The 17,705-nt window shown below is 50.8% G+C and overlaps 1 long non-coding RNA gene across 1 annotated transcript; it reads left to right on the forward strand.

Moving 5' to 3' along the window:
- The first annotated feature begins 2,831 nt into the window (after positions 1 to 2,831).
- Positions 2,832 to 4,555, forward strand: LOC123065581 (uncharacterized). Its single transcript, XR_006431075.1, has 2 exons — positions 2,832 to 3,239; positions 3,755 to 4,555. It is a non-coding gene; the product is annotated as an uncharacterized lncRNA (long non-coding RNA).
- The last annotated feature ends 13,150 nt before the right edge of the window (positions 4,556 to 17,705 follow it).

A 17,705-nucleotide genomic window follows, 5' to 3' on the forward strand; every position in this document is an offset into this window, starting at 1 on the left:
TGATTCACGCTCGACCTTTCGGTCTCCGTGTTCCAAGGGCATATCTGTTATATACTAGGCTCGTCAAGTTTAACCTGAGTATTCCGCGTGTGCAACTGTTTTGCACCCGTTGTATTTGAACGTAGAGCCTATCACACCCGATCATCACGTGGTGTCTCAGCACGAAGAACTTTCACAACGGTGCATACTCAGGGAGAACACTTCTTGATAATTTAGTGAGAGATCATCTTAAAATGCTACCGTCAATCAAAGCAAGATAAGATGCATAAAGGATAAACATCACATGCAATCAATATAAGTGATATGATATGGCCATCATCATCTTGTGCTTGTGATCTCCATCTCCGAAGCACCGCCGTGATCACCATCATCACCGGCGCGACACCTTGATCTCCATCGTAGCATCATTGTCGTTACGCCATCTATTGCTTCTACGACTATCGCTATCGCTTAGTGATAAAGTAAAGCAATTACAGGGTGTTTGCATTTCATACAATAAAGCGACAACCATATGGCTCCTGCCAGTTGCCGATAACTTCGGTTGCAGATCATCTCATATAATAAAATATAGCATCACGTCTTGACCATATCACATCACAACATGCCCTGCAAAAACAAGTTAGACATCCTCTACTTTGTTGTTGCAAATTTTACGTGGCTGCTACGGGCTGAGCAAGAACCGTTCTTACCTACGCATCAAAACCACAACTATAGTTCGTCAAGTTAGTGTTGTTTTAACCTTCGCAAGGACCGGGCGTAGCCACACTTGGTTCAGCTAAAGTGAGAGAGACAGACACCCGCCAGTCACCTTTAAGCACGAGTGCTCGTAACGGTGAAACCAGTCTCGCGTAAGCGTACGCGTAATGTCGGTCCGGGCCGCTTCATCTCACAATACCGCTGAGCCAAAGTATGACATGCTGGTAAGCAGTATGACTTGTATCGCCCACAACTCACTTGTGTTCTCCTCGTGCATATGACATCTACGTATAAAACCAGGCTCGGATGCCACTGTTGGGGAACGTAGTAATTTCAAAATTTTCCTATGCACACGCAAGATCATGGTGATGCATAGCAACAAGAGGGGAGAGTGTTGTCCACGTACCCTCATAGACCATAAGTGGAAGCGTTATGACAACGTGATTGATGTAGTCGTACGTATTCACGATCCGACCGATCCAAGTACCGAACGTACGGCACCTCCGAGTTCAGCACACGTTCGGCTCGATGACGATCCCCGGACTCCGATCCAGCAAAGTGTCGGGGATGAGTTCCGTCAACACGACGGCGTGGTGACGATGATGATGTTCTACCGACGTTGGGCTTCGCCTAAGCACCGCAACAATATGACCGAGGTGGAATATGGTGGAGGAGGGCACCGCACACGGCTAAGGAACAATAACGAAGATCAACTTGTGTGTTCTACGGTGCCCCCCTGCCCCCGTATATAAAGGAGCAAGGTGGGTGCGGCCGGCCCTAGGAGGAGGCGCGCCGGAGGAGTCCTACTCCCACCGGGAGTAGGACTCCCCCCTTTCCCTAGTTGGATTAGGACTTGGGGGGAAGGAGGAGAGGGGGGAAAGGAAAGGGGGGGCGCTGCCCCCCTCCTTGTCCTATTCGGACTTGGGGGGGAGGGGCGCGGCGCTGCCCCTAGGCCTCCTCTCCTATTCCTCCACTAGGCCCAATAAGGCCCATTAGTTCACCGGGGGGTTCCGATAACCTCTCGGTACTCCGGTAAAATGCCGATTTCACCCGGAACACTTCCGATGTCCAAACATAGGCTTCCAATATATAAATCTTTATGTCTCGACCATTTTGAGACTCCTCGTCATGTCCGTGATCACATCCGGGACTCCGAACAAACTTCGGTACATCAAAACTTATAAACTCATAATAAAACTGTCATCGTAACGTTAAGCGTGCGGACCCTACGGGTTCGAGAACTATGTAGACATGACCTAGAACTATTCTCGGTCAATAACCAATAGCGGAACCTGGATGCCCATATTGGCTCCTACATATTCTACAAAGATCTTTATCGGTCAAACCGCATAACAACATACGTTGTTCCCTTTGTCATCGGTATGTTACTTGCCCGAGATTCGATCATCGGTATCCAATACCTAGTTCAATCTCGTTACCGGCAAGTCTCTTTACTCGTTACGTAATGCATCATTCCGTAACTAACTCATTAGCTACATTGCTTGCAAGGCTTATAGTGATGTGCATTACCGAGAGGGCCCAGAGATACCTCTCCGACAATCGGAGTGACAAATCCTAATCTCGAAATACGCCAACCCAACATGTACCTTCAGAGACACCTGTAGAGCTCCTTTATAATCACCCAGTTATGTTGTGACGTTTGGTAGCACACAAAGTGTTCCTCCGGTAAACGGGAGTTGCATAATCTCATAGTCATAGGAACATGTATAAGTCATGAAGAAAGCAAGAACAACATACTAAACGATCAAGTGCTAGGCTAACGGAATGGGTCAAGTCAATCACATCATTCTCCTAATGATGTGATCCCGTTAATCAAATGACAACTCATGTCTATGGCTAGGAAACTTAACCATCTTTGATTCACGAGGTAGTCAAGTAGAGGCATACTAGTGACGTTATGTTTGTCTATGTATTCACACATGTATTACGTTTCCAGTTAATACAATTCTCGCATGAATAATAAACATTTATCATGAAATAAGGAAATAAATAATAACTTTATTATTGCCTCTAGGGCATATTTCCTTCAGCGGCCGCAATAGCGACTGTCAGAGCGCAATAGCGGACATTTAGGTGGTGTTAGTTGCGGTCATAGCGGACAAATTTCAGACGCGCACCCAACCGGACAACCCTAAATCCACTCACTCCCTCTCCTCTCCGGTTGGCGGCTAGCGACCGGCGCCTCCCCTAGATCCAGCGGCAGCACGGCTGACGCCGGACGGAGAGGCGGAGAAGAGATCGTCGGATGGTGCTCCCGTAGCACTCACTGTCTCCCCGTTCGTTGACTGGGTGGCCACTTCTTGCTCGGCTCGATGCCCTTCACCGGTCGACGACGGGCCAACGCAGCGAGTCATGGGCTCGTGGGTCGTGGCAGACCCTCAGTAGGATGGCGGCGACCACATCCGCTCCGCTGTCCCCTTCCTGCGTAGCTGCTCAACCCCCTACTTCTCGACGTCCCAATCCGGCTGCCCGACTTCCCAACTACTTCTTCTCACCACGCTTCACCACCTCAAGGAGTAAAGGTATATGCTCTCTCTGCTTTTAGTTTATACCGATCGATGCATAGCCTAGTAGACAAAATTGGGGGAAGCCCAGATCCTAGATCAGTACGTCAGTACATAGTCTCTGCTTTTTATTTGTACACAGCTCACTGCTCACCGTGGTTCTCCTCGGCTAGAACAAGCAGCAGATGCATCATTGAACAAATTTTAGTTTATGGTAAATTCGTCCGGTAGACAGTACTCAGTACATACTCTGTACATTTTATCTGTACTGTCAAATGTTGTTTATGAATTCAGTTTGTACTGATAAACTTGCAGTCTTTGCCTTCTGTTTGTACTGTTAAATTTTGTTTTATATATTCAGTTTTTACTGATAAACTTGCACAATACAGTCTTTTTCTTTTGTTATACTGATAAATGTTCTTCTATATATTCAGTTTTTACTGATGTACAGTCTTTTCCTTTGTTTATACTGATAAATGTTGTTTACTTATTTTTTCTGCAAATAGCTTATGTTTCTTTCTTTCTTTTTGCAGTAGTAGGCTACTAGCACAATGTCATCAGTAGGATCAGGGGGCTTCTTCTGCTGCCGCAACCGGAAGAACACGAAAAGATCCAGCCTGGGAGCATGCTTTACCAATTATTGATGAATTCAGAACCAAGAACAGAGTTGGATGCAGATACTGCTTGAACTTTTTCAATGGTGGCATTACCAGATTTAAGAAGCACTTGGCTGGAATAAAAAAGGATTCTGTATGTTGCCGACAGGTTCCTGATCATGTTAAAGAGCAGATGCTTACATTGATAGCTGAGAATGAGAAAAAGAAGGATAAATCACTGAAGAAAATGTTGGAGTTGCAAGAGGAGGTTAGGGAGATGTATGGTCAGAGTGGGAATGAGGATTCAGATTTTGCAATCGTTGATTATCTTGCTACTACAGCAAGTGGAATCTCTCAAGTTCCTAAGAAGCCTCAGACCAAGGGTCCAATGGATAAGTATCGAGCACGGCCAGGATTGGGAAAGCAAACTACAGTGAATGCACATTACAAGGTCAAAGAAGCAAAGATAACATATGATTATATCTGTCACTTCTTTATTGAGGGTGCCCTTGCTCATAATATTGCTAGTCTTACATCATTTGCTCGAACGGTAGAAGCAATGGTTGTACTTTTGGTTATTAGGCGATGGTCTAATGGATCATGGTAAATATATGATATTACTAGCTCTTGGTTGTACTTTTGAAGTCTGAACTTATTTATGAAATGATTAAGTAGAATTCCTATGAAACAAATCTGTTTGTGTTTGGTGTTTAATAATAGTATTTGTTTGCATGGTTACATGCTTGAATATTGTCCAGATGGACCCATTTTTTGTGTAGATGCTTATATAAAAGACAATTATTCAAGATTCAATAGTTGTATTGTTTGTCAACAGTTTGGAAATATACATAACAATCTCAAATTTGCAAGTGTTTTTAAAAATCCGCTATGCGGACATAGCGTCCGCAATATCACCCGCTATCCGCATTCCGCTATGCTGACCTCAATCCGCTATCAACCCGCTATCCGCTATTTAAAACCTTGCCTACACAAAACGATAACAACTCGCAACCAATGCTTAGGGGTTGTCAATCTCTTCATGGTCACTTACGAGAGTGAGATCTGATAGAGATAATATTTTTGGTATTTTTGATAGATAGATGCAAAGTAAAAGTAAAAGGCAAAGTAAAACAAAGCAAGTAAATAAAGTGATATAGATTGATATGATGAGAATAGACCCGGGGGCCATAGGTTTCACTAGTGGCTTCTCTCAAGAGCATAAGTATTCTACGGTGGGTGAACAAATTACTGTTGAGCAATTGACAGAATTGAGCATAGTTATGAGTATATCTAGGCAATGATCATGTATATAGGCATCACGTCCAAAACAAGTAGATCGAAACGATTCTGCATCTACTACTATTACTCCACTCATCGACCGCTATCCAGCATGCATCTAGAGTATTAAGTAAAAACAGAGTAACGCCGTAAGCAAGATGACATGATGTAGAGGGATAAATTCATGCAATATGATAAAAACCCCATCTTGTTATCCTCGATGGCAACAATACAATACGTGCCTTGCTGCCCCTTCTGTCACTGGGTAAGGACACCGCAAGATTGAACCCAAAGCTAAGCACTTCTCCCATTGCAAGAACTACCAATGTAGTTGGCCAAACCAAAAAGGATAATTCGAAGAGACTTGCAAAGATAACTCAATCATACATAAAATTCAGAGAAGAATCAAATATTTTCCATAGATAATACTGGATCATAAACCCACAATTCATCGGTCTCAACAAACACACCGCAAAAAAGAAGATTACATCGAATAGATCTCCACGAGAGAGGGGGAGAATATTGTATTGAGATCCAAAAACAGAGAAGAAGCCATCTAGCTACTAGCTATGGACCCGAAGGTCTGAAGTAAAGTACTCACACTTCATCGGAGGGGCTATGGTGATGATGTAGAAGCCCTCCGTGGTGGATACCCCCTCCGGCGGAGCTCCGGAACAGGCCCCAAGATGGGATCTCGTGGATACAAAAGGTTGCGGCGGTGGAATTAGGTTTTTGGCTTCTGTTCTGATCGTTCGGGGATACGTAGGTATATATAGGAGGAAGGAGTACGTCGGTGGAGCATCGAGGGGCCCACGAGGTAGGGGGCGCGCCCAGGGGGACGCGCCCTCCACCCTCGTGACCTCCTCGGGCACTGCTTGCAGTAGGGTCCAAGTCTCCTGGATCACGTTCAGTTGGAAAATCACGATCCCGAAGGTTTTATTCCGTTTGGACTCCGTTTGATATTCCGTTTCTTCGAAACACTGAAATAGGCAAAAAAATAGCAATTATGGGCTGGGCCTCTGGTTAATAGGTTAGTCCCAAAAGTAATATAAAAGTGGAAAATAAAGCCCAATATAGTCCAAAACAGTAGATAATGTAGGATGGAGCAATCAAAAATTATAGATACGTTGGAGACGTATCAGAGGCTCCTCAAAGGTCACACGCACCTACACAAACAAATAAGAACTCGCAACCAACGCAATAAAGGGGTTGTCAATCCCTTCACGGCCACTTGCGAAAGTGAGATCTGATAGAGATAGTATGATAAGATAAATATATTTTTGGTATTTTTTGATATAGATTGGAAAAGTAAAGATGCAAATAAAAGTAGATTGAAAGCTTATATGATAAAAGATAGACCCGAGGGCCATAGGTTTCACTAGTGGCTTCTCTCAAGATAGCATAAGTATTACGGTGGGTGAACAAATTACTATCGAGCAATTGATAGAAAAGTGAATAATTATGAGATTATCTAGGCATGATCATGTATATAGGCATCACGTCCGTGACAAGTAGACCGACTCCTGCCTGCATCTACTACTATTACTCCACACATCGACCACTATCCAGCATGCATCTAGAGTATTAAGTTCATAAAGAACAGAGTAACGCATTAAGAAAGATGACATGATGTAGAGGGATAAACTCATGCAATATGATATAAACCCCATCTTTTTATCCTCGATGGCAACAATACAATACGTGCCTTGCTGCCCCTGTTGTCATTGGGAAAGGACACCGCAAGATTGAACCCAAAGCTAAGCACATCTCCCATTGCAAGAAAGATCAATCTAGTAGGCCAAACCAAACTGATAATTCGAAGAGACTTGCAAAGATAACTTAATCACACATAAAACAATTTAGAGTAGATTCAAATATTTCTCATAGATAAACTTGATCATAAACCCACAATTCATCGGATCTCGACAAACACACCGCAAAAAGAGTTACATCGAATAGATCTCCAAGAAGATCGAGGAGAACATGGTATTGAGATCCAAAAAGAGAGAAGAAGCCATCTAGCTAATAATATGGACCCCAAGGTCCGTGGTAAACTACTCACAACTCATCGGAGAGGCCTTGGAGATGATGTAGAGGCCCTTCGTGATCGATTCCCCCTCCGGCGCGAGTGCCGACGAAGGCTCCAAGATGGGATCTCGCGGATACAGAAGGTTGCGGCGGTGGAATTAGGTTTTCGTGGTCCGTTCTGATGTTCTTGGGGTACGTGGGTATATATAGGAGGAAGAAGTAGGTCGGTGGATGCCCGAGGGGCCCACGAGATAGGGGGCGTGCCCAGTAGGGGGGGCACCCTCCACGCTCGTGGCCGCCTCGGCTGTTGCTTGACTTCCACTCCAAGTCCTCTGGATCACGTTCGTTCCAAAAATCACGCTCCCGATGGTTTCATTCCGTTTGGACTCCGTTTGATATTCCTTTTCTTCGAAATACTGAAATAGGCAAAAAAACAACAATACGGGTTGGGCCTCTGGTTAGTAGGTTAGTCCAAAAAATGATATAAAAGTGTAAAGTAAAGCCCATAAACATCCAAAACGGGTAATATAATAGCATGGAACAATCAAAAATTATAGATACGTTGGAGACGTATCAAACAGCAACGTGGAGGCGCCGTCGTACTCGAAGTGGATGGCGAGAGCCCCTTCTGCGGGGCAGGCGCGGGTGACCTCGCCCCATCCGCGGGTCATGAAGATACCGCCCGGAGGCACTACCTCGACCTCCGCTCCGGTGGCCAGGCTGTAGCACCCAGCGTGTGCAGCCACAGCTCAAGTGGCCCCCTCGGCGGCATCTCGTCAACGAAGAACCTCGGGAACCGGATCCACGAGCGAGGAGCCATCGCTGCCCACACCACAAACTCACGCGAGCTACCCTCGGCGTGAGTTCGTGGCCCTGCTGGCTGCTCAACTTCGGCTCACCCGGTGCTACCCCAAATTGCTCGGAGGTGGGCATTGTTGTCCTGCGCGCGGGAGTATAAGGGAAGCGGGAAGCCGGGCGGAGGCCGTTCATGCCAAGACCTGGGTCACCTCCTGCCCCGCGCCGGGGTCGTGAGGACGGCAAAACATTTTGTTCAGCGGGAGCGGCTCTGGCTCCTCCCGAGGGGCTTTTCCCTTTTCTGCCACATAGAATCTCCTGATTGGCCCCATGGATGCTATGGCGAGGTTGAAAAGAAGAAGGAACGAGCAGCGAGAAGACAAAGATGGAGATGAGCAAGGGGGCCTCTGTCCCTCCCCTCATTTGTAGCCAGAGGGAGGCCAACCACCGGCCTCCATGATCCCGCGCAATGATGGTTTTCTCTTCATGCAGCAACGGCTCGTCAAGTCGGGCAGTTGCCGAGGTGGCATGGGGAAGCGGAGACGCCCACTACCCATCAGTCGCCACGCGTCGGCCAAGGCCGCAGGTGGTTAGGGCCCGCGGTGCTCCGCACTTCTCCTTTGGCTTCGCCTAGAAGCCAAGTCCGAGCGCGCCTTGGGCCCAGGTGCTACTGTCGGCGTTCTAGATATGGGGGTACCCAGACTTGCCTGCCTGCGTCCCACGGCGTGGCTCCATCAACGGCCTGGTATGTGATGTCTACTACACAACCTTCTTCTTGTAGACGTTGTTGGGCCTCCAAGTGCAGAGGTTTGTAGGACAGTAGCAAATTTCCCTCAAGTGGATGACCTGAGGTTTACCAATCAGTGGGAGGCGTAGGATGAAGATGGTCTCTCTCAAACAACCATGCAACCAAATAACAAAGAGTCTCTTGTGTCCCCAACACACCCAATACAATGGTGAATTGTATAGGTGCACTAGTTCGGCAAAGAGATGGTGATACAAGTGCAATATGAATGGTAGATATAGGTTTTTGTAATCTGAAATTATAAAAATAGCAAGGTAACTAATGATAAAAGCGAGCGAAAACGGTATTGCAATTTTTCGAAACAAGGCCTAGGGTTCATACTTTCAGTAGTGCAAGTTCTCTCAACAATAATAACATAATTGGATCATATAATGATCCCTCAACATGCAACAAAGAGTCACTCCAAAGTTACTAATAGCAGAGAACAAACGAAGATATTATGGTAGGGTACGAAACCACCTCAAAGTTATACTTTCTGATCGATCTATTCAAGAGTCTGTAGTAAAATAACATGAAGCTATTCTTTTCGTTCGATCTATCCTAGAGTTCGTACTAGAATAACACCTTAAGACACAAATCAACCAAAACCCTAATGTCAACTAGATACTCCAATGTCACCTCAAGTATCCGTGGGTATGATTATATGATATGCGTCACACAATCTTAGATTCATCTATTCAACCAACACAAAGAACTTCAAAGAGTGCCCCAAAGTTTCTACCAGAGAGTCAAGACGAAAACGTGTGCCAACCCCTACGCATAATGTAGGATCGAAAGTATGTCTAGAGGGGGGGTGATTAGACTACTTGACCAAATAAAAATCTAGCCTTTTCCCAATTTTAGTTCTTGGCAGATTTTAGCAACTTAGCACAGTTCAAGCAATCATAACACAATTCAAGCAAGCATGCAAAGAGTATATGAGCAGTGGAAAGTAAAGCATGCAACTTGCAAGAATGTAAAGGGAAGGGTTTGGAGAGTGCAAACGCAATAGGAGACACGGATGTTTTTGTCGTGGTTCCGATAGGTGGTGCTATCGTACATCCACGTTGATGGAGACTTCAACCCACGAAGGGTAACGGCTGCGCGAGTCCACGGAGGGCTCCACCCACGAAGGGTCCACGAAGAAGCAACCTTGTCTACCCCACCATGGCCGTCGCCCACGAAGGACTTGCCTCACTAGGGTAGATCTTCACGAAGTAGGCGATCTCCTTGCCCTTACAAACTCCTTGGTTCAACTCCACAATCTTGTCGGAGGCTCCCAAGTGACACCTAGCCAATCTAGGAGACACCACTCTCCAAGAAGTAACAAATGGTGTGTTGATGATGAACTCCTTGCTCTTGTGCTTCAAATGATAGTCTCCCCAACACTCAACTCTCTCTCTCATGGGATTTGGATTTGGTGGAAAGAAGATTTGAGTGGAAAGCAACTTGGGGAAGGCTAGAGATCAAGATTCATATGGTAGGAATGGAATATCTTGGCCTCAACACAAGTGTAGGTGGTTCTCTCTCAGAAAATGTAGGTTGGAAGTGTAGGCATATTCTGATGGCTCTCTCCATGAATGAAGAGTGGGTGGAGGGGTATATATAGCCTCCACACAAAATCTAACCGTTACACACAACTTGCCAATATTGGTGGGACCGAATCGTGAAACTCGGTCAGACCGATTTAGCAAATCATGTGACCGTTAGGATTTTCGGTGGGACCGACATGCAACTCGGTAGTGTCGGATGTTGGGTTCCGGCAGACACTTAAGGTTCAAACTCTGGGATGCGCACGAAGATCTTCCCCCTACCACTCCACGTCCGATCGCCTCGTGAGAATCTAAGCTAAAATGATGAACAACACGAGGGACACAAGATTTATACTAGTTCGAGCCACCGTTGTGGTGTAATACCCTACTCCAGTATGTGGTGTGGTGGATTGCCTCAGGGGCTGATGATGATCAGTACAAAGGATGAACAGCCTCGCGAGAGGTGTTCTTGAGTTGGTGCAATGAACTACTTGGATGAGTTCGGTCGCCTCTCGATCTAATGTGCACTTGATCCCCCCTCCCTTTGTGGTGTCCAGTCCTATTTATAGAGGCCCTGGTTCTCTTCCCAAATATTGAGTGGGAAGGGCGCCAACAACGGCCATTTCGAAGGGGGACATCTAGTACAAGTTATCCTGACTAAAGTTGGTCTTCGGCTGCCAAAGGTACCGGTGATGACACCATCTTGGGCTCCACGGTGACCTCCATCCTGCCGCTCTGCTGGCCTTGGTCTCGTTGCACTGAAATGGCAACCTTTGCCTGATGCCTCGGTACTCTACGTCTGTGCTTGCCCCCTTTGCACCAAAGAGGAAACAAGGACACTGCGCAGGCCGACGCTCGCCTGGCGCCCGCCTGGTCTTGATCGTCATGGCTGGCGTCATGAGCACCTTGTGAGGTACCCTGCCTTGATCTCTCCACCTCCTTGCGAGCCTGCCTGGCGAGGCCATTCCTGAGGAAGTCGTGTGTCATCCGCCCCGCGAGGCTTGGCCCCTCGCGAGGGTCTTGAGTCTTGCGTTGATGAAGATGGGCCGTCCTGGGCCATCACTCGAGCCACGCCGCAGGCCGCAGGCAGGCAACTCTGGGGACCCCCATTCCTAGAACGCCGACAGTAGCCCCCGGGCCCAAGGGGCGCTCGGACTTGGCTTAGAGGAGAAGCGAAGGGGCAAGTGCGGAGTGCCGCGGGCCCCATCAGCCTGCGGCCTTGGGCGCCGCGTGGTGGTTGATTAGACATGGGCGTCTCCGCTTCCCCACGTTGCCTTGGCAACCGCTCTACTTGACAAGTCCCTGCATGCAGAAATGGGTCATGATTACCTGTGATCATGGAGGCCGATGGTTGGCCTCCTCCGGACTATAAGTACGGACGGGTGAGAACCCCCGCAGTCCATCTCTTCCTGCTTCTCTCCATCTTCTTCTTCCTCGCCCTTGCTCCACTCTATGCAATGGCGCCGATCCGCCGGTTTTCAGCGGAAGAGAAGGGGAAGGCCCCCCGAGAGGGTCCTGGCCCGCTTCCGCCGAAGAAGCGGCCCGTCCCCGGCCGCTGTGACGTGGTGGCATGGCAGGTGAGGGAGTCCTGGACTAGGGGGTGTCCGGACAGCCGGACTATCATCGTCCGCCGGACTCCAAGACTACAAAGATACAAGATTGAAGACTCCGTCCCGTGTCCGGATGGGACTTTCCTTGGCGTGGAAGGCAAGCTTGGCGATACGGATATGTAGATCTCCTACCATTGTAACAGACTCTGTGTAACCCTAGCCCTCTCCGGTGCCTATATAAACTAGAGGGCTTTAGTCCATAGGACACAATATACATTACAACAATCATACCATAGGCTAGCTTCTAGGGTTTAGCCTCCTTGATCTCGTGGTAGATCTACTCTTGTACTACCAATATCATCAATATTAATCAAGCAGGACATAGGGTTTTACCTCCATCAAGAGGGCCCAAACCTGGGTAAAACATCGTGTCCCTTGTCTCCTGTTACCATCCGCCAAGACGCACAGTTCGGGACCCTCTACCCGAGATCCGCCGGTTTTGACACCGACATTGGTGCTTTCATTGAGAGTTCCTCTGTGTCGTCACCGATAGGCTCGATGGCTTCTTCAATCAACAACCACGCTGTCCAGGATGAGACTTTTCTCCCTGGACAGATCTTTTTATTCGGCGGCTTCGCACTGCGGGCTAATTCACTTGGCCATCTGGAGCAGATCGAAAGCTACGCCCCTGGCCGTCAGGTCAGGTTCGGAAGCCTAAACTTTACGGCCGACATCCGCGGGGACTTGATCTTCGACGGGCTCAAGCCACAGCCGAGCGTGCCGCGCTGTCACGATGGGCATGATCTAGCTCTGCAGCCGGACAGTGCCTTGGTGGCCGCACACGAATCCGCTCCGGCCCTCAGTCCGGAGCCGATCGCCCAGATCGAGGATCGGTGGCTGGACACCGCCTCGGGGGCTGCAACTTCCACGGCAATGGAGCCGAACACTAACCTAGTCCTTTGTAAAGCTCGTGACTCCGAGGTACCGGACTCCCTGCCGGACTCCGCACCTCCCGCGCCCCTGCCAATCAAAGCTGATTGGGCGCCGGTCATGGAGTTCACCGCCGCGGACATCTTCCAACACTCGCCCTTCGGCGACATCCTAAATTCACTAAAGCATCTCTCGCTATCCGGAGAGACCTGGCCGGACTATGGCCAGGATGGTTGGGATACGGATGACGAAGAAATTCAAAGCCCACCAACCACCCACTTTGTAGCCACTATCGACGATCTAACAGACATGCTAGACTACGACTCCGAGGATATCAACGGTATGGACGACGATGCCGGAGACGAACAAGAACCAGCGCCTACAGGACACTGGAAGACCACCTCGTCATACGACATATACATGGTGGACACCCCAAAAGAGGGGGACGGCGAAGAAGTAGCGGAGGCAAATTCCTCAAAGAAACAGCCCAAGCGCCGATGACAGTGGCGCCGCTCTAAATCCCGCCACAGCAAGAATGGAGATTCAGGCACAGGAGATAATAATACCCCAGAGAGTGCCGAAGATAATCCCCTCCAGCAAGACTCAGCGCAGGAGGATGCAGAAGCAAGCCCTCACGAGAGGGCGGCATACGAAGAGGTCGAGGATGATAATTATATACCTCCCTCCGAAGACGAGGCAAGCCTCAACGACGACGAATTCTCGTGCCTGAGGATCCCGTCGAACAGGAGCGTTTTAAACACAGGCTTATCACCATGGCAAATAGCCTAAAGAAAAAGCAGCAGCAGCTTCAAGCTGATCAGGATCTGCTGGCCGATCGATGGACCGAGGTCCTCGCGGCCGAAGAGTATGAACTCGAACGCCCCTCCAAAAGCTACCCAAGACGCAAGTTGCTCCCCCGATTAGAGGAGGAAACATATATACCTTCATCGCCAGCGCACAATACGGCCGACCGACCACCCCGTGGCCGAGACAGAGAGGCATCTAGGCCCTCCACCAAGACCGTACCCCGGCATCGCTCCAAAAGTACGAAGCCAAGAGGGAACGCGCCGGACTTGCGAGATATATTGGAGGACAAAGCAAGGCAATCCAGATCCATCTATGGATCACGTGGGCACCCCACGACCCACGACGAATACCGTCGCACCAGATACAATAACTCCGGCTGGGCCGAACACAGCAGACAACGCTCTCTCGAGCTACGTCATGACATTGCTCAATATAGAGGCGCTGCACACCCGCTATGCTTCACTGACGAAGTAATGGATCATCAAATCCCTGAAGGGTTTAAACCCGTAAACATCGAATCCTACGATGGCACAACAAACCCCGCGGTTTGGATCGAAGATTATCTCCTTCACATCCATATGGCCCGCGGCGACGATCTCCATGCCATCAAGTATCTCCCACTCAAGCTTAAAGGACCAGCTCGGCATTGGCTTAACAGCTTGCCCGCAGAGTCAATTGGGTGTTGGGAAGACCTGGAAGCCGCATTCCTCGACAACTTCCAGGGCACATATGTGCGACCACCAGACGCCGATGACCTATGCCACATAATTCAACAGCCAGACGAATCGGCCAGACAATTCTGGACACGGTTCCTCACAAAGAAAAATCAAATCGTCGATTGTCCAGATGCAGAGGCTCTCGCAGCCTTCAAGCATAACATCCGCGACGAATGGCTAGCCCGGCACCTAGGACAGGAAAAGCCGAAATCCATGGCAGCCCTCACATCATTAATGACCCGCTTTTGTGCAGGAGAGGATAGCTGGCTAGCTCGCAGCAACAACCTCAGTAAAAATTCTGGCAGTCCGGATACCAAGGACCACAATGGTAGGTCGCGTCGAAGCAAAAATAAATGCCGCATTAACGGCAACGACAAGGAGGATACGGCAGTCAACGCCGGATTCCGAGGCTCTAAACCCGGTCAGCGGAAGAAGCCATTCAAAAGAACCACTCCGGGTCCGTCCAATTTGGACCGAATACTCGACCGCTTATGCCAGATACATGGCACCCCCGAAAAGCCAGCTAATCACACCAACAGAGATTGTTGGGTGTTCAAGCAGGCAGGCAAGCTAATTGCCAAAAACAATGACAAGGGGCTGCACAGCGACGGCGAGGAAGAGACCCGACTGCCGAACAATAGAGGACAGAAGGGATTCCCCCCACAAGTGCGGACGGTGAACATGATATACGCAACCCATATACCCAAGAGGGAGCAAAAGCGTGCACTAAGGGACGTATATGCGATGGAGCCAGTCGCCCCTAAGTTCAATCCATGGTCCTCTTGCCCGATCACTTTCGATCGAAGAGATCATCCGACCAGTATTGTCGGAGTAATGGGCCACGGGTAGGCCGACCCGGGACCCAGGATCTTTCAAGACATCGGGGCAGGCCGCGCCCCTCTGGCCGAGTCCCAGCTGGCGACCTTCAGGGAGGCCGAGTCTCAGAGGGCAATCCCCTGTGAAGCCGAGTCCTAGACGACGGCTTTGAAGCAAGCCGACTCCCGGCTTGCGACCTCCAGAAGTGCCGACTATGGGAGTCGGCCCGCAACCTTTCACGAAGACCAATGCAGGGCACGGCCCCGACGTGGCCGTCCCTTCCTGCCTACGAGGGGTTGGCATGGCTACAGTGAGCTGTATCGCCGGGATATCTCCGGCGAGGCGCGGCACTGTTGCCATGCCTCCCCTGACCTCAGCAACAGTGCGTGATGCACTGTGCCCACGACGCCGGCCTGTACGGCCCGAAGATCGCAGGGCCACCTGTCAATGAGAGAATCAAAGACGACCAGAGTGCCAGAAGACGGCCCTGTGGGAGTCGGCCTCCTCGGAGTCGGCCGCCTCCCCGCCAGGGCCCCACAAGCCATAAACCAGATTGGATGGGGAGTGGCGACAGTGATCGCCTGACAGACGGTGGCACTGTTGCCACGACCCCATGACCAAGCCTGCGTCATCAGGAGTACTGCACAGTGTTCGGCCTGTCCGCGGGGCCCACCAGTCGGCGGGCCCCAGAAGCCGGCAGGAAGGACAGCGGCATGAGAGACAGACGGCTGGGGGCCACACCCAGTCAGATTACTGTTGTACCCCCGGGGGTAGGCCTATATAAACCCCCCGGGACACCCATGCAAAGGGTTCGGCCTTTGATAGAGTTAGACACTTAGACAGGGGGGGAGAGAGCCAGCCTAGCTCCCTCCTGCCTCCTGATACAGCTCCAGGAGCGCCCTTGTAACCTTTTCGCCATAGTGACCATGCGGAGACCCCGCAGAGCAGCAGTAGGGGTGTTATCACCCCGGAGAGCCCCGAAGCTGGGTAAGATTCGCCAGCGTGCATGTCTGCGCCTCATCCCGTTTCCAGGCACCGGCGACGTTCTACTCGCCCCCACCATGATAAGCCATCCGTTGGCATATGTTGCACCCAACCCCCGACATTTGGCGCCCACCATGGGGCGAGGTGCACCATCGTCCGGAGATCTGTTCTGGACGGGAACCCTTTTTCTCCCTGGCGAGCGGAGCCAGCCAGGCTCGCCAGATGGAGTCTGCATCGACACGCTGTGCGGCGCCGAAGCCGCCTATGCTGCGAGCGGCCTCACCGAACTTATCGACGAGGTGCGCCTCTCCGACGAGCCTGCATCCGGCGCAGGCACGGGTGGCCCCGAGAACCTTCTCGCGGGCCTCCTCGACCAACTCCACGTCGCCGGTGAGCCAGCCGTAGACTTGGAGTCCATAGGCTCCTCCGACCCGATGCTGGTCGACTCCGACGCCGTATCGCTTGATATCTTCCCCACCAACATGGTGGTCTATGACGAGCCGCTTCCGTACGAGGAGAGTGGCGGAAGCGACGTCACGGAGGTGCTCGTCATCAGCCACGGCGAGCACTCCGGCGAAGAAATCGAGGACCCGATAGCCGCGGCCCTGCAAGACCTGACCGCGCCCATTCCAGAGGATGTGGACGCCGAGACGCTGGAAGAACGCCGCCTTCAGATCATCGAAGGCGCCAAGAAGTTGGCAAGCATGAGGCGCTTGTTAGAAGCATACCAGCGTGAAATAGGCGGCTCGCTGGCTTCGACTGGGCCGAGCCGTCTGGGTGCGGTCCGACAGCGTGGCGCAGCCATCACCGACTTGCTCGGGGCGAAACGCCCCGTGTACGCCACCCCAGCGGAGAATATCCGCGCCGCCCAAGCGGCGACTGACGAGCTGAAGAACTTTGAGGGCGAAGAGCGCCGTGTGATGACGGAGCGAGTCCAGCAGCTCCTTGATGCGGTTGCTGCGCAAAACGCGGCCGGCGGCCGTGCAGATGCGCTGCAGCATCCAAATGACAACTTACCTCCCTGCCGAGATCAAGGCGCGACCTTCCGGACATCGACTGGCGGAGTCCGCGGGAGGAAAGAGAAAGAGCCGGCTGCTAGTCACAGCAGGACTCGTATCACCATCGAGCGCGACCAAGACGGTCGCCCAAGAGCAGTAGAGCGGCGGGACGATTATCTGCCTCCCCCGCCCAGAAGAGAACGGCGAGTTTCTCTGCCACCTGTTGAGCATCCGACTCTCGGAGGTCGCCTTGGCCGCCGAGAGGGAGTCGGAGAGAATGACGCCCGCCATCGGATCGACCGACTCCACCGATCCCTGGCGCTGGAAGAAGAAGATGAGTTGGGTCCGCTTTGCTTCGGGCCCCACATCAGAGACGAGCCCTTCCCCAAAGGGTTCACGCTCCCCCGAGACACGCCCAAGTACACCGGCTCCGTGAAGCCGGAGGACTGGCTGATAGACTACTCCACAGCCGTCAACATAGCAAACGGCAACAAGCGGGTTGCCGTGAAGTATGTTCCTCTCATGCTCCAGGGCACGGCCCGGACATGGCTGAACAGCCTGAAGCCCCGCAGCATCAACAGCTGGGTCGACTTCACTGAAGCCTTCATCCGCAACTTCACCAGCACGTACAAGCGACCTCCCAAGCCGCGCCAGCTCTCCTTGTGCGTGC

The sequence above is a fragment of the Triticum aestivum genome, chromosome 3B (assembly GCF_018294505.1).
Source record: "Triticum aestivum cultivar Chinese Spring chromosome 3B, IWGSC CS RefSeq v2.1, whole genome shotgun sequence".
NCBI lineage: Eukaryota > Viridiplantae > Streptophyta > Magnoliopsida > Poales > Poaceae > Triticum > Triticum aestivum.